Raw genomic sequence first — 23,737 nt, 5'->3', positions numbered from 1 at the left:
ATGTATATATATATATATATATATATATATATATATATATATATATATATATGTATATATTTGTCATACATGGGAATTTATTATGTGCTGCTGGTTTGCTTTCCCTCTGTTTTCAAAAAATGTTTTGAAAGGTTTTGAGTCACAGATGACAGAAAGGAGCCAATAGTTTGAGAAATCCGTGCTTGCTATTTTGGTCATGCTGTCTGAATTTTCAAACTGTTTTCTTCATCTGGACTTTTTTCAGCCACTAATTCTATTGAAAAAATGCACAAAAGTTAGTGAAAAGTAGTCTGTAGGCTATATGGAAAATGTCTTCTTCACTTATTTGTAACTTCATTCATTGAACAAATATTTATTGGGAGTCTGTGCTACATCTTGTTTTAGGCCCATGCTATCCAGTCGGGTAGCCCTTAGCCACATGTGACTATTTGTGATAAAATTAAAAATTCAGTTCTTCAGTGGCACCAGCCACCTTTCAGTTTTATTCTTCTGGCTAGTGGCTACAATATAGCACAGGTATAAAACATTTCCATCGTTACAAAAAGTTCTCGTGGGTAGCACTGTCTGAGCACCTGGGGCATGCTGGTGAAGAAAAGCAAACAAACGAGAAAACAGATCCTCGCCCTCTGGAGCTTCTGTTAACAATAAACGTCAGAAACAAAAAATCAAATCACGTGGTAGAGCAGAGTAAGGAGGATCAACTCTTTCGGGGTTAGGGAGGGATGGGGGCTATGGGTTTGAATGGAGTGTTCAAGGTAGTCCTCCTTGAGAAGGTGACCTCTGAGCAGACTTGAGGGCTAGAAATCTGAGGCCACCAGCCAGCCATCAGAGGACAAGGTCAGGATTCACAAGCAATCAGACAGATGTGGAGGTGAGTCGCCACGGTCGCCATGCACCGGCTGCGTGCCCCAAGTCAAAGTTCCTTCAGTCTGCCTTGGTCCCCTCAGTGTCACGTGAGCTGACATCTATCCATGTTGCTCTGAGTAATGATCAAATGACATCGTATGTATATACGGGCTACCGTAGTGCCTGGTACCCAGTCAAACCTCAGCAAGTAATTGCTGCTCTCATTTTGCTACTGTTGCCGCTGCCGCTGCTGTTTCTCTGCATTAGTGTTGTGATAATAGCATAGACGGTATTAGGGAAAAACAGTTGGCCCTTGAACAACATGGGTTCGAACCGCACGGGTCCACTTATATGCAGATATTTTTCAATAGTAAACACTACAGTACGAAACAGCCCGTGATTGATTGAATCGCGGATGCTGAGGAACCGCGGGTACAGAAGCTGACTCTAAGCTATATGCACGTTAACCCCTAGCTGTTCAAGGGTCAACTGTATAGTACTTGGTTCTGCTGTTGATTTGCGATGTGATTCTGGGCTGGTCATCTCACTTCTCCAGGCCATATTTTCTCTTCTCTATAAAACCAGATTAACAATATCTGAGTTTACCTGACCTAGCAGGATGCTGTGAAATTCAAATCGAAGAGGGTTTGAAGAAGGGTTTTGAAAGGTGTGTAATACTGAATGATAGTTTCATCAACTCTTCTTAAATTATATAGTGAGGTTCATCCATTGGTTCATATCTCAAGTAACATGATTGTGAAATGAGCTGTGCCTTGTGGGGGGGAAATGGCAAAAGTCCGGATGCAGTTTTCTGTTAATCAAATCAGGTGTGCCCACTGACTTAAATTATACATGAAAATCATGGTCAAGGTTTTTCACAAGTTCATTGGAATTGTGTTTCCCTGATTGAAAAATGTGATCCCAATAATGATTAAATATCAGAGCAAATCTTTTAAGAGGGTGTATCGCATGAAACAATTGAGTTACGGCAAGAAGTAAACTGATAGACTACAGAATATATTGATGTGCAGTTAGATTCCTATGAGATGGAAATAAGGGCGTTTTGCTGGCCAGCTGGCTTTTTAAATGCCATCTATAGGAACAGAAGACTAATTGTTTCTATACAAAAGGCAAAAGCAGAATCTCTGTATTCCAAAAGTGGCCTCATTTTGCCTCTTCCAGGAAGCCTTCTCTGACTATCAAGGAAATCCTCTGAATGTTTTCTTACCCAATATCATATTAAACTTACTTTCGTTCTCTTTTTCTTTTTCTTTTGCTATTACTCCTTGTGTTTCTCTCTCTGGATGCTTGGTTACATGTTATTTACTCATAAAGCTAATTATTTCTGTTTTGGTGAATGAGCATTTTTAAAACATTGAAGTATTTGTTTTTAAAACATCAAAGCATTTGGTAGTTTATTCTTATTTCTTATCTCATAATTATTTGCCTCTTCAACAAAGGATTTTCACTAAGGCGGTTAGTACTTGATGTGTTTGTTTCTCCGTCTGAGGGGGAAAATATCCTTTATTCAAACTCTTTAATCTTTCTGAACAGTGAGGTTGCTGTTACCCCAAAGACTCTGTGCACATGTGTAGTCTCTATTTTTTTTTCTTTAAGGGGAGCAGTCTTGAGGGTGCTTGGAGTTTGCAGTGAGCTTGTGTCCTACCTTAGAGCTGAGATTCTAAGTTGTAAAGAAAAAAAAAACGAATTGAGCCGATGCCAGTAAACTCTGAACCTGCCTCCTAGGCGCCTTCCTTCTGTGCCCATGGCCAGATTTCCAATATCGAGATGGATCCCTTGGTCTCTTCTGAAAGTCAGATGTTTATTTTCTGTTCTCTGAGAATGAAGATGAAAGTGAATTTTAGTGATTGTGAGCAACTGAGGAGTGTCAGCCCTGGAGGCCAGCTTTGTTAGCCTAACCACAGAATGGTTCCCATACAAGGTGACCAGGAGACACTTGCCAGATAGATCTTTTTATGGTGACGGAAGTAGAGTATATGTCAGAGATTTTAAAATCCAGCATTCTGAATCTTGGCCGCAGGGACTCTGCCAGCATTGAGACAGACGTGAGCATCTCTTAAGTGGAGCTGGTCTGCATCCCTCTGCACATCCCACATTCCTAGTCAGAACTGTCGGAATTGTTACCGTTCTGCTGAACTCAGATACGAGTTTCTAGTTTCATCTTCTATAACAGCATTTAAAGTTCCCATCACTGACACTGATTTAAAGCAAACAGATACATACCTTCTTAAACTGGGCTGGGATCCTGTTTTCTAGTACGATACAGTCTAAGAATTAGAAGGAACCTTCCTGATCATCTAATTCAGTGCCCTCGTGGCACATGAGAAACGAGACCTAGAAAGATGAAGATGACTTCTAGGGTTTGTATGCTTTTAGCTAGGAAGACATTGATAATGACGGACGCTTGAGAGGATGTAGAAACGCCTCAGCATGTGTCTTCCCTTCCCCTGAATTTAAACAGTAATTGGCTTCACTTAATGTTGGTAACAGCTTTTACTGGGATGATTGATTTTAACATTTATAATGAGAGTAGCCATTCTTAGAATCATCAACAATATCCAGCTACACTCGTGCAAATCCAAAATACGTACTACATTGTGAAGTTATCCAAAGTCGTCTTCAGGTTCTTCCAGTAGGAATCCAAATCTTTGAATAAAAAGATACTATGTATAACTCCAACTACGAAATAATATGAAACAATATGTAGATTTGGAGCTGTTTTCCTTTGACCCCCATCAATCATTTTAAATATTAGCTATACGTTAAATACTAACTATGACAAATTGGTATTGCCTACTCAGGCCTGTGCCGTCTTCATTTGTGGCATGAGACCACTCTGCCACCACAGACATAACATTCACCAAATTGAGAACCAGATCTCAAAACATCAGCTCTTGCCTGTACCAGCAACACTTAGTACTGTCTCCTATTTTTTTTGCTCTCTGATAACCTTCAGGGCAAGTTGTTTAACTTTTCCACACAGATTCTTTCTCTACCAAATAGGGAGTAACAACCCTTTACAGGGTCATTACAAGGATAAAATGAAATCATGATTGTGAAAGTACTTGAAGTATTCTCTAGAACTATGTATTAATCTCTTAGTTTATGAACAAACATGAAAGCTTTGCAAAGAAATTCTTGACCACCGCTTATTCCCACGAGCTTGTTGAGGGTCTTCAAACATGCGTGTGTCCCTGTCTGAAACTATTTGCAAATGGTCATCTCTAGACCATTCCTGTTTTTCAGCTCCTTTAACAGAGTATACAGACATCTAGTAGTTCATCTTACATTGGTTTATATAGTCTTTTTGCACTGTAACATAAGAGTTTTCACTGTCAATATGCCCATATTTCTACTATCTCTAAGTTACATTTGTTCTAGGGAAAGGTAGATCCGCGCGTTGACAAGGAGCCAGAAATCTGCCTTCGTCAGACAGAACGTGTCTGAGATTCTTTGTCCTGGTGCCTGTCAGAGAAGTAGCTACTCCAGTGAACTCTCCAATTGCTTTCTAAACTTGCCTGACAACGTTCAGAAAATCAGCATGACCTGCCAATATTATTCCTCTCTTGAAATTATGAATAATGTCCGTGCTTGTTCCCTCCTCTGTAAGATACATAAAATTACTCCACTCCCTTGGCCTTTTTTAATAGATATTTCTTAAGAATTAATGACATAATGGCTATTCCCTGAGCACTTGGTGGGAGTGGGGGTAGGGAGGGGTGCCGATGGTCCTGCAGACACTGGTCTATTGAAACTTCCTGGAGCCAAAAGCTTTCAGTTGTAATTGGGTCACTTTGGCCAGGATCGTAGCTGTAACTCTCAAATCCCAGACTTGGTGTCTCAGTTTAGTGGGGAGGGGAGATGAGTGGAAGGAGAACATAAATTTATAGGGTTTTCATAATCTGTTGCCTTCCACGTTTATATAATTTCAGCTTTTGTGTACAAAGATAATTTCTCTGGGCCGCCCCGGTAAGGTATGTGCATTATTTTTTTCCCCCCCCCCAGGAATGGGAATGCATTTGCCAAGCCTTTCTATTACTCATGTGTTTGAAAAATGAGCAGTGAGGTTAGGGGTTATCATCTATGGCAGTGAGTGAAATCACTTGCCCGTGTGTTGTTTGCACCAATATATGACCTTGAGGTCATTGGTGCTATGTCCAGATTCCTTGAGTGATATCTGGAATGATCTGGGCTTTCCTGTTCTTTGGTTTTAAAGGCCCCTGACTGGCCAAATCTACTGAAAGCAAACGGGAGCTTCTACTCCATGACAAGCACCAACCTACAAAAATTCTGCCTTGTAAATTTTATGTGGAAATAAGACAGCCCAAAAAGTTAAGTTGTACTTTTACTTTATTTACTTATTTTTTTAAAAAAAAAGGTCATTAGAACTTGTCAAGTATGGATATCAATGATTCTTTCAGAATGTTGAATCTGAATATTATTCTTGGAGTTAGACTATGTTTCTCTCGTTGGCTGTTGAACAGTAACTTAATCTGCACTTGTACCTCAAGCCAGCTGCAGGATCACACGGTGCTCAGTTCCTACCCACACCACAAGAGGACACCTTCGAATGCTCAGCTCTGCAGAGCTAAATTAGCGTCTGTCCTAGAGCCGGAGCAATGGAGCCTACAAGAGTGTAACTGCCCCTCGCGTATCCTCTTTCGTCTTGTAAAATCTCTTTATTGTGGACCGTGGGGCCAAATTTCACAGCAAATTATCCACTCAAAGTATTGGGAGCCAAAGGAATATTAGAAAGGCTTGTAGGTATTAGTAGAATAGAAATCATTAGTAGGCATAGTTCCAGTGCTTAGAATGAATGACTGCAATATAAAAATTTATGAAGTATTAGACTTAGCCCCTTTGGGACTGATTCTGGAATCACCTCCCCACTATACACACACACACACACACACACACACACACACACACACACACACACACGAGGTTTTTTTTAATTGTCCATGTCTAAAGGGAGGGAAGATGTATTTGAATATAGATTTGGGGTTCTCTAATTGGAAAATAAAGAGGTTTGATTAGATATTACAAGATATCCTATGAGATGACAATTCTAAATATTTGGGGTTTTTTTTTACGTATTTTATTCTTTACTCCTAGTTGAGTAAAATTTTGGAAATCTCACCTATATTTTCCTGGACCTCATTCATTTATGCTTAATTCAGGACATTTTCTAAGACTGTGACTGGCCGGAGGTAGACAGTGGTTTGAGGCTGACTGCCGGTGCAGGGACCTTGGTGGTGGCAGGACTTCTCTGGCCTCCGGTTTTAAGCAAGAAGTATGTGAGGAAATAACAAGAATGCCCAAAGATCTTATATGTGTATTTAAGTCACAAACCCAGGTCACCTGGGTGCTTCCAAAATGAACTGATAAATGCCTTGCAGAGTGCACACATCTCCAATATACACAAAGATCAAAACAGCCCCATACACATACACGTGCGTCCATAGGTATGTGCTTAACACGAACAGAAGTCTTAATAACCTTGTATTTATGTAGAATCTTTCAAGTGAAGATGACAACAAGATTTCAATAGCAATAATAATGGTTAATGCTAGGTGAGCGGTTTTTGGCTAAGTGCCTAGCATGTATTAATTTATCCAGTCGTGGGGCTCCCCTGGTGGTGCAGTGGTTGACAGTCCACCTGCCGATGCAGGGGACATGGGTTCGTGCCCCAGTCCAGGAAGATCCCACATGCCGCGGAGCGGCTGGGCCCATGAGCCATGGCCGCTGAGCCTGCGCTCTGCAACGGGACAGGCCACAACAGTGAGGGGCCTTACACACACACACACACACACACACACACACACACACACACACACACACACACACACACAAATTTTATCCAGTCGTCACAAGAACCCAGTGAGATGGTTCTATGATTATTGCCATTTTTTAGATGAGGAAGCTGGAACTCAGAGGGGTTATGTAACTTGCCCAGCATCACACAGCTCTTAAGTGGCGGAGCAAGGAGATGAATCCAGCAACAACCCCAGAATCTGTTCTTAATCACTTGACAAATGGTCTGTTGGTCTGAATTTAACTACAAGTCCTGACTTTATATCCACTTGGAGAAGTCTGAATTTTATTTCCTGGTCATTGTTTAGTGAAAAGCGCTCTGGCTTCGGTGTCTGTAGACCCTGTTTCTACTTATGGCTCTGACCTTAGCCAACTGTTGTATCTTGGGCAAGTTCTTTAAATTCTCTGGGTCTCAGGTCTCTCATCGGTCAAAAGGTAAACTTTAATTAGATGAATTCCAAGGATATGGTCATCACTTCTACTTTGCAAATGGGGACACTCAAGCTCCACCAGCTTTTGTCTTATTTATTAGAGGGCAGATAGAGGTGTCACATGTGAACCAACATCTCTGCGCTCAGACCCGTAGATCAGACTGCCTGACACCATCAGCAACACGGTGTATGAGTCACAGGTATGTGGGAGCTCAGGGAGTAATTGTTAGGATTTTAATAATCCCCTAATCTTAAGAGACAAATGTATTGGAGGATTATTTTAAAATAAGCCAAGTTTCTCTATGTACTGGGGTATTGAAGGGCTGGAATCTGATGGGGAAAACTGCAATGGAAAGGCGCCAGAGGTCTGGTCTTGAAGGTAACTAGTTAGCGGTTGTGTGTCCAGTCACGTAACCTCTCTGGCCTTAGTTTCTGTAACTGTCATGGCCTCTGGAGCGGATGTTTCTAAAGATGCTTTCCAGATGCAAAGTATCAGATCGTATCTGTACGTGGACACCTTCACACACGCATTTTAAAACTCAGTGCATACGAGTGTGTGAGTAGAATGCAACCTCAGATTTGGACCTTGCTTCGTCAGTGAGTAATGTGGGACATACTGCACACCAGCCTCACAAACACAATGTTTCTTCCCCCGAAGATGCAATATTTCCCTCCTCACACTTGTCTCTCCTTAACAGAAAATGTCTTTGGCGGCAGCAGCCAATGGCTGAGTTGGCCAGCCCCGTTCTGCTGGTGGGGCACTCTCGCCTCCATCTCTCCATAACGTTTCCAGGGTCCAGAGGCCAAGCCAAGAGTTCAGGTTTCACCAGACACAGCCGTCCACGTGTTTCCTAGGACAGTCTGGCTCGCCCCCAGTACTATGGCTACACTTACAATTTTTTGATAAAGTACCTTTTAGCCCAGAGCTTGATTTCCTTTAGGCCTGACCTGGTTTCTCTCCAGCTGAGGCTAATTTGCATGGCTGTAAACACGGGCCTGACAAAGCTCACCAACTGTGATAAAAGCTAAGGAAACCCGAGACCATTGGAAACTCCAAAATCTGCCTTCAGTATCTGAGCCTGACTCAGAGTCACGCCTCAGCCCAGGAGGCTGCCAGCATGCAGCAGCTAAAGAAATGTTATTCTGATTGATCTGATTAGGGCAGCAAGGTTAGCCATGGTCAATTTACAAAGACAGTATGAGAAGAAGTCATGTGTGTAGGCAAGTTATGGGTCAGCGAGGCCCCTGCCAGAAGTTTTGAAAAGCCACAGCTCTGCCAGCACCATTATCAGATCTCCTCGGTGGGGTACAAATGGGATTGGAGGGTTAGGGGCCCTCCAGAGAAATGAATGACAAAAGGGATTGGGGCGGGAAGAGCTGGGGAGCGGTGCTTGCTTTCAGCTGGATTCCTTTGCTGCCAAGCCCTTTGCATGGACTTCCCCAGTACCCTGTGAGGAGGACTGCCCTTAGCCCCTCAGTCGTCAGGGAGAGGAGAAGGTGGGGAGGCTAGCAGCCAGATGGAACCTATTGGGCATTTTCATCCCTTCCTTCACCACCAGAGTGGTTTAACTGGGATCTGGCTCCAGGCCCTGGTTACTAAATAACCTGAATTTTAGTGTTTTCATTTTCATTCGTTAACTTTTATGCTAGGTACCTTATTAGTCACATTAGACATTTTGCATGTGCAAAAAGTCCTAGGAGGTGGGGGCGTGGTCTTTAAACATAGTGTAGGGGGTTAATTCAGGACTCAGTTATCACATCACTTTTGACTGCCTTGTAGACTCTCTTGTACAACTTCCTTAGTTTACAACAAACACAAAAACTGACTTTTAAATTTTGCTTTCAAGTTGTTATGGCATTCGAAATGATTCTGAAGACGTTGGATCTTTCACTCTGGGTGTGGTTCTTTTCCTCCCCGCTCAATTCAGGAACATAAATGAGTGTTACTTACAACACTGGGTAAGGCACATTAATTAACAAAGAAAGATGGATTTAAAATGAAGCCAACTGAAAGCCACAGTGCCTGAGCTGGGCCTCATTATAAATAGTTCACTCTGTACTATAATCATCTAATCATCTTACTAATGGAAAAAATGAGACACTGAGATGGTTGCTTAGAGAAGAATGTAGTTCAGAAAAGCAGCAAAATGCCTAAAGCATACGAGATGTTTAGAATGATTTAGTAAGACATTGGAGAAACTGGGCCATGTGATGTTTTTGTTGTGTATTACTTATGCTCTTGGGATGTGGAGGTATCTGGACAGTTCAGCTCTGTAGGACACAGCCGTTCAGTTGCCACCAGTGGAAGGGATGAACTTCTGAGGCCGAAGGTACGTGGAAAAGAAAGTAAGACTCACAGGCCAGCACAGGGAGTTCACGCCAGTTGGCTAAGATCTTGGTGTGTGTTTGCCTCAGAGCCACCAGGAAGCCAGTTTCAAGGCTTCCAATCAGCTGCTTCCTCCTGCACACCCAGGGCACCAAGAGTCACGAATAGTCTAAGTATGGGAGGTGGTAGCATTGGGGTTCGGCAGGGCTTTCTGGAAACCGCACAGGCCTGGCTTTTTCTTTGAGTCATCACTTTATCCATGGGGTAAGTCCCTTCATCTTTCTAAGGCTCCTCCGTCCCACTCCCTCATCTGTAAAGTGAGAATAATAATAGTATGTACGTATTTCAAAGGGTGATTGTGAGAGTTAAAATAATCTGTGAAGTGTTTAGCTGTGTGTCTGATGCATAAATATTTGCTGGTTCAGCCACACTATCGCTACCATCGTCATGACCATCAAGAGTAGGAATAAGGACAACGAACAATCCCCTAGTGTCACCCCTAAAAGAGAACCGGAGGTTGGATTCCAACCAGAAGCTTCATCTCTTATGCGGGGATGACTCTTGAACCCCCAGAGAACTAGCAGAGATCCATCTCACCCTCTCATTTGTCTGTCTGTGTCCCATTGGGACACAGCTGTGTAATTAAAACAAATGAATTTAAGCTAGATGCTCAGAGATGAATGTCCTCAAGGTGTGCCAAGAGAAAACCATGCAGTACAACAAAAAGATGATAAAATTTGTCAGCGTTTTCCAGTACTATTTTTATTTGGCTTTCACAGTAATCTGTGTTGGTAGTACAATTTTAGTACGGCGGCTGTTGGGAGGCAACATAAGGGTGCTTCCTTAAATCCTTTTAGAACATGATAGGCTGTAAATCAATAAATATAATCATGTCTAGAATCACTGATTTAGGTGATGATGACGCTCTTTAAAGTGTGATATTTTAGGTTGGTTTCTATATTAATAATCAGATTGAATCCACTTATAGTTTATCTCCAACAGCATAATGCATGGATTAATTTTAAGAGTCGAACAATATTAAAAGACCTAAGAAAAACAAAGGTCCTGAAAACCTCAACAAATTTCACGCCAATTTTCGTACAGGCCATCCTCTGGCCACAATGAAATTAAGTTAGAAATAATTTACCAGTAACAAAAAGAGAATTTAAATATGTCAATAACAAAAGCCTCCTTGCCTTTTAACATTTACATTCACACCTGCAAATAACTCATGGATCAAGAAAGAAGTTATAATGGGGTTCAGAAAACCCTTATAATTCAAACAATACTGGTTTTTAAGACTCAAAGGATATCATTAAAAGGTATGGTCATGAGTGTTTATATTAGAAAAAAAGGATAGGTCAAAAATAAAGCATCCAAAATTAACAGCTAGAAAAAGAAAAGCAAACCAAAGAAATCTGAAGGAAAAATTAGGTTGAACAACAGGAAAGGCCATTTTTGCAGGTCAAATGTGATCAAATATTTAGAATTTCATATGGTTCAACCTAATGCATTTTAAGATGAGAATGGAAATTTTTTTTAAAAAATTTAATACAATATAGAAGATCAAAGTCAGAAGTTTATTCTTTGAAACCAAAATTCAGTAACTTTAGGCACGATTGAGCAAAACAAACAAACATAAATAAAGATAATAGGAAAGTAAAAGTGAACGTAACTATAGATGCGATAGAAATGTATAAGATGAGAGAATACCATGACCAAACTTTTGGCAATAAATGAAAATAACATAAAATTTAAAACTTTCTTGAAAAATATAAATTACCAGAGTCAAGAAGAAATAAAACACTGGAATGTTCTATAAATATTAGGAAATTGGGCCCATAGTTTAAAATCTTCTTATGAAGAAAGTTCCAGGCCCAGATGGTTTTATTACACCAAGCATTTTCCTCTTACACAAAATACTTGAGAGAATAGAGAATGTTATGCTCAAAGCTAGAATATAGTCTTGATAGCACTACCAGACAAGGACAGGAAGTGAAAGAAAAGTTACAGGTCAGTTTCTCTCATATAGATGTGGAGATCCTAAACAGTGTATTAGTAAATGGAATCCAGCAATGAATAAAAAATTAGTATAGCAAAAGTATTGAAGTAGACCTAAATAAAAGGAGAGACATAGTCTTTTCATGAATAGGAAGACCAATATTATAAAGTTGTCAGTTAGCCCCAAGCTGATTTCTAGTTTGAAAGTAATTTGAAAGTAATTCCAATCAAGATCTAAGTAGGATTATTTGGAATTTGACAGGCTTATTCTAAAAATTTGTATAGAAGAGCAGAGTTTCAAAAATAACCTTACACATGATGTTTCGTGAAAAAAGCAAGTCACAGAAAAATGGTTGCATTAGCCTGAAGTTAAAAACATAAAAAGCCAAAGAATTTTATGGAATCATACATTTGTGGCAAACTGTTTTTTAAAAAGCAAGGGAACAATAAACATAAAATTCAAAAAAATTTAAAAATTCTGACAAAGAAAAACCAGGTAGGACGCTTATTCTACCTCATATCAAGAAAAATAAAGCAATAGGCAGTAAGGTAGCTATAGTGTGGTAATAATTGGCACAGAAAAAAACAAAGATCAGTGGAAAGAATTGAGGGTTCAGAGGCAGATCCATGCATATCTGGAAGCTAATATATGACAAACGTGGTCTCTCAGATCAGTGGGCAAAAATGACTATTAAAAAAAAATACTTTAAAAATTGGAAAAAAATATATATATATCTCTCCAAAAGAAAGTAGGTTCCCTCCCTCATGTCATGAATAAAGATCAATTCCAGATGTATCAAGCACATAAATGAGAAAGGAAAAAGTTAATAGTTTTTTTAAAAAAAAGAATATAGGAGCATATCTTTTAACCTCACATGGAAAAGACACAAAAAGCATATCAAATAAGAAATAAGTACATTAAATAAAATTACATTAAAGTTTTTAAAACTCTTGCTCCTCAAAAGTTACCACAAAGAGTATGAAAAGATAAGCCACAAGCTTGGAGAAGACATTTGTAACATATTTAACTGAAGAAGAATTACTACCCAAAATATCTGTAGAATTCTTACCAGTCAGTAGTAAAATGGTTACCTTCCAATAGAAAGATGGGCAAAAGACATGACCAGGCTTGTCACGGAATGAACCGTCACTAAATAAATGAAAAGATGATCAACAAGTCAACAACTAGGGAAATGCAGAGATACCATTTTAGGCCCACCAGCTTGACAGAAATCAAAAAGTGTAGCTGTGAAATGTTGGGAGGGCGTGAAGCAGTAAGAACTCTGATTGCTGCTAATGGGAAGGTCAGCTGTTCTATATACTTGGAAAACAGTTTGGCTGTGTCTAGTTCACGTGAATACATGTACAGCCTCTGCTCAAACTTTTGCAACTTTGTACCAGGAGACTCGTGAGAGTGTTCGTAAAAGCATAGTGTAATAGCAAAAACCTGAAAATGGCCATCAACATTAGAGTGGAGGAGTATCACAGAATACTACACAGCTTTTATAAAAAAGACTCAACTACAGCTACATGCATCCACACTGATGATTCTTTTTTTTTTTTTGCGATACGCGGGCCTCTCACTGTTGTGGCCTCTCCCGTTGCGGAGCACAGGCTCCGGACGCGCAGGCTCAGCGGCCATGGCTCACGGGCCCAGCCGCTCCGCGGCGTGTGGGATCTTCCCGGACCAGGGCACGAACCCGCGTCCCCTGCATCGGCAGGCGGACTCTCAACCACTGCGCCACCGGGGAAGCCCCACACTGATGATTCTTAAACACAATGTTCAATGGAGAAAGCAAGTCACAAAAGAATGATTCCATTGGTCTGAAGTTAAAAACATGAAAAGTCAAAAAATTTTATGAAATCATACGTTTGTGGCAAAACCTTTTTTCTAAAGCAAGGGAATAATAAATATGCAATTTAGAAAACATGGTCCCTTTGGAGGTGAATTGTAGGGGAAAATAGAGGGCCTTTGAAGGTGTTAACAGTTCTCAGTTTGGTAAGGTGTACGCCCGTACATGGTTTACTTTTGTCGTCCTTTAAACTGTACATAAACGTGCACATGCGACTCTTTTCTATAATATTTCACAGCTTTAAAAATTGTTATAAAAAAGATTTCCTGTTGCCCCCCATTCCGCTCCCACCTTGCACCCCAGGGGCACCAGATTTCAATGCCCTCTCTGGCCATCTGTCTGGTATTCTGCTGTCTATTGTGAATACAATTTTAAACAGTCACCATGGACTTCCTATTTTGGTAGACAAGGATTTTTGTATTTCAGAATTCTATGTGAATTTATAGAAGCTCATTTTTTAAAGAATACAGTTGCCTTTCTGAAATTATAAATTATAGTTTCTTCACATTTTCCTTTGCTTTTTACTTTCCTCTGTCCCTTCTTCCAAGTTTCTGTATTTCACATTAGAAGATTATCTCAAATAACTGGTGATCCTTGGCTGCTATTTTATGTATAAGATCAAGGCATGATAAGCCTGGATGGAAGCTCAGTATGAATGAATGAGGTTTGCCCAATGATGGGTCTCACAGTAGGGTAAACAGTTGCAGACCAGCCATTTCATTTGGGTGGGCCCTGAATGACAGGATCTGTTTATCTTTGCTCTTAGACTGATCCATTTTTCCAGGTGGAATTTCTCCAGGCACCTGACTCTGGGGGCTGGGGTGTCAGCCTGACTGCACTTTTCTGAGAGAGACTCCAAGAAAGGATGTGGAATTTTGAAAACGACTCCATTCCAGTACAAGACCTCAACCCCAACTTCTCAGTGCCTGATGTCCACGAGTCCCAAGTCTGTCTGGTTGAATTTGTCTAGAAACTGTACTTCCTGATAATGATAAATGGGATTATACACCTGGCACCTAGTTGCACCATATACTAACTTTTAAATAATCCCCTTATTTTTAGCTCCCTACCTCACCCTTCCCCAGCACGTGGTGCCTCTATTTCATTCATGTCCAGGTTTCTGCCTGCCTCTGCAGACAGGTTTGTCCTTCTGTCACTCTGCCATGGAATTTACCACTCTTTCAATTACTTTTGCCTTCATGTTTCTGTTTGGAAATTAAGGGGGTCTGCTAGTTTCACTGGAGGTAGATGGTGTGTTTCTTATCCTCAGTCTTATCATTTGGGGTTGATTTTATAAGAGAAAGGGAAGTGGACAGGCCTTTACTCTGCTACCTTAAAACTCAAAGTAGTGATTTTCACATCTTAGAGGCTATTGCCTTGTTCAACATGATGGACGAGGCACGCACATCCTTGCTGGAATGAGACGTATTGCTAGGGAAGGAACACAGGAGTAGAAGTAGGACATCTGGAGGACCGCGGACAAATCACCTACTGTGTGCTTGTTGCACTCATACTATCAGAAGGTGACCTATCCATATGAGGGAACCTCAGGGAACACATATTCATGATTCTAGCCAAGATGGATATAGAGGCTCATTCTTCATGGATGATGGCGAATAAATATTTTAGATCGTGATGTTACTCCATTCCCATGGATGACTGAAGAATATAATGTGTTTTCTTTCCGTGATAGATGGGCCGTGAGAGTAAGGAGGATGATAAAGACTAAGCTTAAGGGAAATGTGCTGGGTTATAGACTGTAAGCCTTAACCAGAACTTGTAACAGTTTTAAAATATGTGTATACCATGCTCTTTCATCTCTCCTTTCTTACTAACATTTCCTGGAATCGTCATTTTATGTTTATAGAAGGAACTCAGGGAGCCTCCTTAGAAACAATGCGGTGCTTATGTCATCTGCTGTTACCCAGAAGGTTAACAGGGTAAAATGACTTAGGTAGTAAATAGTGCATGTTACAGCAATAGCTGCAAATTAGAACTATGTGCGAGGTTGTTCTAGATGAAAAGGAAAAGGGAAAGTAGCCCTAGGTATCTTTAAAGAGGAAGTGTTTCTCTTTGAGCTTTGTCACAGATTTTGCTGTCTAGTGGCTGGAGGCCCTGAAGCTAGGAGTGCCCACTGTCACTAGCTCTTCACCTTCCAAGCAGCAGTGAGAAAGAGCCAGGTAATTTGCATCATGGTACACTCGGAATCAAAGGCCATCCATCATTTCTGATACCTTGAACGCAATGATTATCATATCAAAGACATACGATGACATTGAAGATAATAACTTTTCTGTTGCCCATTATCTCTAACCAGCTTGGAGTAATTATTAGCATGTGTTCTTTTCAAAAGCCTAACACTCTAGATTTTGGAGAGAAAAGCCCTATTTGAGCCACCAAGAATATGTATGAGACTAGATTCAATGTCTTAATATTAAGTGAGAAATTATATAAATAAGGCAGGAAGCCCAAAGGTCTTATAAACTTTGTTATTTATAATCCTTTGGAGGGCAGTGTGGCTGTCTGTGTACCTGGGATTGGCCTTATCTGAGAAAGCCGTACTCCTTGACTGAGCACGTAGCTTTGAAAGAGGACTCCGTGGAAATTGATAGGGGAAGGGGTACATTTCCAGCTAGTTAGCAGAAAAAAGAAACTCTAGGAATTAGGGATTATATAAACGTACAAACATATATCAGGCTCTGTGCTGAGTGCCAGTGTTAGTAAACAAAATACTTCATTCATTCATTCATTCATTTGCAGTCACCTGGCTACTCAAAGTGTGTTATCCATGGACCAGCAGCATAAGTATCACCTGGAAGCTTATTATAAATAAAACATTCTCACTCCTTGTATTGGTTTCCTAGGGCCAACTTAAACTACCATGAACTGGGTGACTTAAAGCAACAAAAATTTATTGTCTCCACGGTGCCAGAGACTACAAGTCTGAAATCAAGGTGTTGGCCAATGCTCCCTCTGAAACCAGTAGGGGAATCCTTCTCCCCCTCTTCCTATCTTCTGGTGGTTTGCTGGCAATCTTTGGCATTCCCTGGCATACAGCTGCCTTCATCAACACTTGACCTTCTCCTGGTGTGTCTCTTGTGTCTTCACATGGCCATCTTCTTAAAAGGATGCCAGTCATATTGGATTAGAGGTATACTCTCCTCCAGTATGGACCTCACCTTAATTACATCTGCAATGACCCTATTTCCAAATAAGGTCACATTGTGAGGTGTTAGGGGTTGGGACTTCAACGTATCTTTTTTAGGGGAAATACAGTTCCATCCAAAACAGGTCTCATCCATACCTGGTGAATGAGATTTTGTATTTTTCAGGATGTCCCTGTTAATTCACAGGCACCTAAACTTCTAGAGGATATCCCAGAGGTTGTTAATTGCCTTATACCATAGACAGTTTTTTAGTGTCTCCACCAAACTTGTCTAAGGGCGTTGCCTACAGGATATAGAGATATATAGGATGGAGATGTTTCCCATGCAACTTAGGAGTAGTGGAGAGAAAGCTTTCCCTTTGCTCTTCAGTGCTAGGTCCAGTAGGGTGGGAAGGGGAAGAGAAGGAACATTTACTCTCCCAGTCTTTGCTAGGCATGCAGATTGGTTATTGAGACAGGAATTTGAAGTGAGATTGTAATAAAGAAATGTAAAACAAAGGACGAGTAACACATGACTCAGAGGTCCTGTGGCATCATGCCCCTGGTGTATCAGGAGTAATGAACCGCTGTGCTCCCATCCCTCCTAAAACAGAGTAAATAAATTCTTCTTCCTGCTGTTAAAGGGTGAGTTACATGTATGGAATAAGTTCCTGGCTTTGAGAAAGTTGAGCCATGATGACAGGAGACCACCTGAAGGTATGGAATTGAGCTTTCCCAGGTTGTCCTGACGTTAACATCTGTCCCAAAGAGAGTCACTGTTTCCTCTCACTTTCTGACCACCAAAGCTTAGTATTCACCTCATCAGAGTCTTGAATATTTTTGTTTTTTGTTTTGTGTTTCACTAGAAGTTGATATCTTCATATTCTTCTGTTCTTTTTCTTTTTTCTTTTTTTCTGCTGTATAGCCCTCTGTCTAGTTGCTTCTCGCCAGGTAAGTTGTCAGTTTTAGAACTGTTTCATATTTATTAAGGCAAGCACTCTTTAAGGGGCCTTGAGCACTAAGAAATCATAGGCTGACGTTTCTCATCTGTACCTTGGTGTGACAGTAGTTTTGGTCCTGTCTGCAGACAGGACAGTTAATGCACTGATGTCTCTCCTGAGTCTCTGATCAAGAGTAAAGGCATGTGATTTTGTTTTCGGAGTTTGTTCTCTACATAACAGGAAAACTCCAGAACCAGCAGAAGTACCTCCTGCCCACACCCGCCCCCCAATCCCACTGTGCCCAACACTCCCTGCCCCACCGCAGCCTTCACCTGCTGTGGCCTTCTCTGTCCATTTACTTTCTGAACAGAATTCACTGGCCCGAAAAGCAATAAAAGGGTTTTTCTGTCTCATCAGTAAGGGAATGGGATGCCAAATATGTTCTCAGACGCAGGACAGGATGACAGTTTGCCTTTTCACATTTCTTGGTGAAGAGCCTAAATCCTTAAAGTAAATTTCATCTGAGCAATTTTCCGTGTCCCCAAAAATAAGGCCATGGAAGAGATTCAGACCTAACAGTTTGACAGAACAGTGCAGCTTAGTTTCCCTTGAAACTTCTGGTGGCACAGATATCAGGCTGCGTGTGGAAAGCTTATTTTAATGCCACTTACCAGGCCGGTTGATGGAGGCCACTACCCCGAATCATACCCACCCGCGCTGGCCATCAGTGGTGAGGGCTTGTTTACACCAAGTCAGGTGACATTTCATAATATGGCACCACGGAGCCCGCCAACCAGCTCCTCTGGGTGTGATGCCAAAGAGTGGCAGGGGGTGGAGTGCAGGAGAAGAAGGCACAAGGAACCTGAGTCAGCATTTATTTTCTTGGGCACCTACCAAGAAACAAATGCGTGTTTCCAAGGGAGCGCCCGTTCTCCCTGAGGAGAGAGCAAGATGGCTGCCAACTCTGGTCCTGCTATTCCCCTCCAGCTGGCACTAGCTCTTGGTACTGGCTGGGAAAAGTAGCTGCTTACCTGTCTCATCTCCAGTCACCATCACATTAGCAGTGTCAGGGAGGGCACAAGGCTGGCCACAGCTGTGAAGTGGGATTGTGTCAGTTGCTTATTTCCATGATTTTTTTGGGGGAGGGGGGAGAGGGTGCTTATAAGGCCTACATCCACGGGCTACCCTGCCTCATGACCATGTATCATCTTGTGTTACATCTTGTAATGTCCATTGGGGAACACTCTGTTTTCCAAATTAGATTTCTATTACTTATAAAATAAGGATTTCCAATTCGGGGAGTATGTGAATGGGTGAGAGTTAAATGAGAATAAAAGTTAAACCTAGGGGTTCCCTGATATATACCATATCTCATCCCCAGAAGATACTGCTCTCTAATCCAGCCAAAATTCAGACTCCATACTGATTTATGTTTGTGATTTGGAGGAATCCAGAGGATATTATCAGCTCAGTCACCCAAGCTTAAAGCCCTTAGGATACGTACATCAATTTTCTACATCTCCACCGTACGATTCTACCTGCTTTTCAACCTAGTGCATGAGAATGTCTTCAAGATAAATGCAGCAGTCATTAGGAAAGTACCTTGGTCCGTTTGGAAGCTAGTGCCTTAGAAATGCAAAGGATTACTGTTAAGGAGGCAAGCTGACTTGTCATCAGTAGCACGTGTGCTTTGTGCCAGCCTCCGAATGTCTGTAGTTTTGCCAAGTAGTGGAATTTGGTGAGTGTTGATATGAAGCATAAGCAAAAGATATGGCCAGTCTGAAGGCACAAAAATAGAAATAGTGTTTTTCAGAGTTTTGCTTTGGAGAGTCAGATTGTCTCCTTTCTGTGTATTCTCCACTGTGTTGTTTGATCTCCCTGAGAGAGGCAAGCCATGTACTCATTTGTTCTCTATAGTCGAAAGTGCCCTGCCCGTGGAGATTTGATACATATCATTGTCTCGAAAGTAAATATCTACCCATGTATGTAGATCCTTCATTTATTTGTTTTTGGTGGAAGAAGGGAAAGGCAGCAAATTTCACGCGTACTTAATTTGCCCGACGTGACCGAAAGATGTTCATTGGTGATAACACATGAGGCTGTATTTAACTAGACATGGGGCCTGTCCTCCAGGCTCTGTGATAAAACCGACTTCACTGGAGATGGAAATCCCGCGACTGAAACTGAGAAAGTTCAAATGTGTGGACTAAGCTGAAGAACAGAATACCTACCTGATCTGCTTTAGCTTTCAATGTGTTTGGTGTTTAGCTAAGGTGTAAGTGTGGAAATGATTCCTCTTTTTCAGACAGGGAGGGCTCCCTGGAAGAAGAAAGCTTCTGTGACCCTCTTTATTTTGTAGCTGCGCCGAACTCACTTGGCCAAGCGTGCTTCCAGCATTCATGGCCTATCCAGACCATTTATTTTTATTTTTATTTCTGGCCACGTCTGCCAAGCTCAGGCAGAAAGCTAAAGATATATATGGATTTTATGAAGATGTGAAAATCCCACTGGACCTGGCAGGAATTCTTTCTTGGTCTGTCTGGCAAGACTTTTCTAGTTGAGCAGTCAGGGTGTGGTTTTTCCACTGGAGCAAATCTGTCTTCCCATTCCTGTCTTCATTCTTATTCAACGAGGCAGATTTTTCTAAAAATCCACATATGTAAGAAATAATAAAGATTTGGATGCACGGGCTCAAGGTGCAGGTTTAGACAGGGTGGGGTGTGGGCCTGCCTTCCCCTCTCTGGAAGGCATGGCGAGAGGTCCTTAGGCGATGTAATCGTGCGCATGTGTGACAGGCCCTAATCCTGGCATGCGGCGGGGGTCTGGAAAGGCTTTGCCTTAAACTAGGCATGTCTAATAGGGTTTCACACAACCTGTGAATTTGCCCCTGCACAAGGTCAGCTTGTAGGTCAGTGGAATGCTGCACAAATTGCATTCTCCTCCAGACTGTAATTACACCTAGGAGAAGGCCATGTGTTGCCAAGTTCAGCTGACTCCAGATAGGACCAAGATAAACTGAGGGCTCGTCCATGCTTCTCAAAAACTGATTTTTAAGGCTTTGATATAAAGCATCTCTTGTTTTTTTTCTTTTTTAAAAAAAGATGGTCTTGAGGTTTATGAAGGAGCTTTGTGTAGAGGATGGTGAGACCAGCCATTGTCTGCCTTCCCTGAGAGCAGAACAAGATTGTTTGAAATGGAAGCATGAGGAATTCCAGTCAGACATAAAGTGAAATGCTTCGGTGCCAAAAGCTACTTAATACTAGAAAATGACTTTAAGGATTATAACAAATCAAGTAATATGCAGCTAAAGACAAAGAAGAATGAAAAACAGGTATGGGGAGCAGTCACAGAGCAGGAATAGGATGAAAAATTTAGGTTGTGTTTACAGTTAGCTGAGGTAGGATTGCGTTTTATTTGTTTGATGGAAAATGGCTATAAATATGTGTCTGTTATATGCCTGTAATAATTTCTTAAAGTGTGAGCTTTCTTCTAAAGTAAGGTCCATCCTTAAATATCTGGGCCATTCCAAAGGAAGAGGGTAAGTCAGGCAACACCTGCAGGTTTCTTCAACGCTAACAGCTAAGGGATTCCAAAAGCCACTTAAGGCAGAATGTTCAGTAGGTGAGCAAACTTTTGTAAGTACTCATACTCTCTCATAAATGTTTTCTGAAATATCTTTCTCGAACAGCCTGAAATGGGCATTTTATTCCCCGGACCCACTTGGAAGGAGGTCACATTGAGAGCTTCAAGGCATAATTCTGCCTACCTGTTCCACATCCACCTGGAAAACCATGAATTTGACATTCACATTATGAAGCTATGGACTAATACAGTCAGGAATCCTACCGATATCCAACAGACAAATGTGGAGGACTGGCCTGAGGGTCTGCAGTGTGAAAGCCCCTCCTGCTGGCTGGTCGTAATGCCTAATGCAGAACCTTCACCCCCAGTGGCCCCAGTTGGCCACGTGGCATGGAAGGAGCCCCTTCTGCGTGGGTAAGGGGAGCTTAGGTTACAGTGTTGGTTGCAGGTTCTGGTCTGTAGAGCTTCTCATCTCTCAACTCTCCCTCGTGGAGAGGTTTTCTAGAGGTGAGACCTGGACTTCCGTTTCGGGAAAAAGGCACTGAGCGTAACGCTTCTGGAAATGCTTTCAGGTTACCCAGAGGAAGACTCTGCCCGAAACAGCCGTTTCACTTAAAATCCCCACTTTCAATGAGTCCTGGCATTTTTTTAGATATCATATACCTAAGAACAATTAGAAACTCTTCATGTTAGCTGATCCCTGTAAATAGCTCCCTTATGTCAGACTTATTTATGTGAGTTTCTCTCATATAAATAAACCGGTCTTTGAACTCCCATTGAACAAGGATGTATATATATGTACATATATATACATGCGTGTATGTGTTTGTGTATATATATATATATATGTTATTTTTAATCTTTACAGCCCTGCAGTGCACCAACATCGGAGTTTGCATATCGTGAGTGTTGCTGAATTGGACTGACTGTGTCTCAGCATTGGTGTGGGATGATAGGGCAGGCCTAGACATAGAAGGCTGGTCTCCTGATTTTTCTCTTAACGGCCAGTCACCAGGTGCTGATGCCTGTCACTTTCCATAGCTGGTCAAGGGAATATGACAGCTCAGAAGGCTCAAGCTAAAAGCTAGAGGGCAGGACCATTGTATTTATGACTCTGGTTCTTAGTTTTATTTGTATTTCTGCTTAGATTGTTACATTGCTGGGAACCTTTGACTTGGGCCAGACAACTTTAAAAATTTGTTAAAATAACACAGGATAGGGCTTCCCTGGTGGCGCAGTGGTTGAGAGTCCGCCTGCCGATGCAGGGGACACGGGTTCGTGCCCCGGTCCGGGATGATCCCACGTGCCGCGGAGCGGCTGGGCCCGTGAGCCATGGCCGCTGAGCCTGCGCGTCCAGAGCCTGTGCTCCGCAACGGGAGAGGCCGCAACAGTGAGAGGCCCGCGTACCGAAAATAAAAAGAAAAACAAAAAAACCCCCCAAAAAAACCCCACAGAGGATAATAACAACCAGAATGCTTAAAGAATGGTTTGATGCTGATTAATTAAATTTTTAGTTAATAAATGATTTGATATGTTATATATCATAACATTTTTTTTGTATTTAAAGTCCTGTGGTTATTTTTTAAATGTATTCAATAGAAAAGTTCCTACTATAAAAAAGGCAGGCTATTAAATATCTGACAGCCTCAGGCAATTTAGGATTCTAAAAGTTTTCCAGATAATCATTACGATCGCCAGTATTCACTGTTCAGTAATGCGAATAGGGAAGGTATAGTTGATTGTGATTGCTTTCAAGCCCATGATATTTTAGAGAAGCTAGTGAATTGGGAAGAATACCCAAGATCAGTTTATCTTCCTCTCATATTATCTTTCTCTTCAGAGAGGAATTTTGAAGTTGACTTTATCTGTCTAGAAGTTAGCTTAGCAAGAATGAGTATGATACAATAAAAGAAAAACAGGAAGAAATTTCAGTTAGTGGAAGGTTCTCCATAAATTGCATCTGGTTATTTGAAACTTGGCCGTGATTCTAAAAGAATATTTTAAAAGCAGTGTAATGATTATTGGTTGATAACTAACTGAATGTCTTAAAAAAAAAAAAACCTTTTTCTTTCCTCTTTCTTTTCCTTGTTTGTTCTCTCCATCAGTTTTCTCAATCTTGTCTTTTTTCCTCTATGTTTTCTTCCTACCTACTCTGCTGTGAAGGTAAATGCCTCAGATAATAGGTAAAAATCTGGGTAAGGAGGAATGACATTTGATCACAAATATCAGAAAAGAGAATTGGGTTAGAACAAAGTGTGCTTCTAGTTCTGTGCCCCTTGCTTTAATGCCCTAGCAGTGAGGTGGCTGCACTGACTTTACAGGACTCCTGAGCCTATAGTCTTGTTACCTTTCTGGAAATCCACAGGGGGCCACTAAAGGAATAAAAGTTGCCAATATCATGGTGTTCACTGCCCCCAATTCACAACTCTCCATTTGGATTGGCTCGTGTGCAGAGGCGCATAAAACCTTAGTAGGGGCGCAGTAAAAGGTAGTTCCCTTCCCCCTTCCTCCCTTAGAAAATGCCTCTTATCCACAGCAATCTCTGTGTAAGTCTCTCTTCCTGCTGTTCAGCTATGTCATTATTTAAATTTCTTTGCGTTGAACCAGCCCAATAGATAGTCATTGGAAAACAGCAAAAAGGATACGACAGTTCACAAGAACATGTGGCCAGTAATCAGATGGTTAGCCTTACTATTAAATCATTAAAAATGCCAAATAGTGAAAAAACATTTTACCTATCATATTGGCCAACATTTTTTTTTTTTTTTTTTTTTTTT

The 23,737-nt window shown here is 41.3% G+C and overlaps 1 protein-coding gene across 2 annotated transcripts in view; it reads left to right on the top strand.

The window, feature by feature from the left end:
* The window catches only part of FMN1 (formin 1), a 397,250-nt gene that overhangs the window by 194,107 nt on the left and 179,406 nt on the right, over positions 1-23,737 (top strand). The gene's annotated exons all lie outside the window — the stretch shown is intronic.

The sequence above is a fragment of the Neophocaena asiaeorientalis genome, unplaced genomic scaffold, assembly GCF_003031525.2.
Source record: "Neophocaena asiaeorientalis asiaeorientalis breed wild unplaced genomic scaffold, Neophocaena_asiaeorientalis_V1.1 scaffold119, whole genome shotgun sequence".
NCBI lineage: Eukaryota > Metazoa > Chordata > Mammalia > Artiodactyla > Phocoenidae > Neophocaena > Neophocaena asiaeorientalis.
Note: the sequence above shows the minus strand (reverse complement) of the source record. Positions and strands in the feature narration are given on the sequence as shown.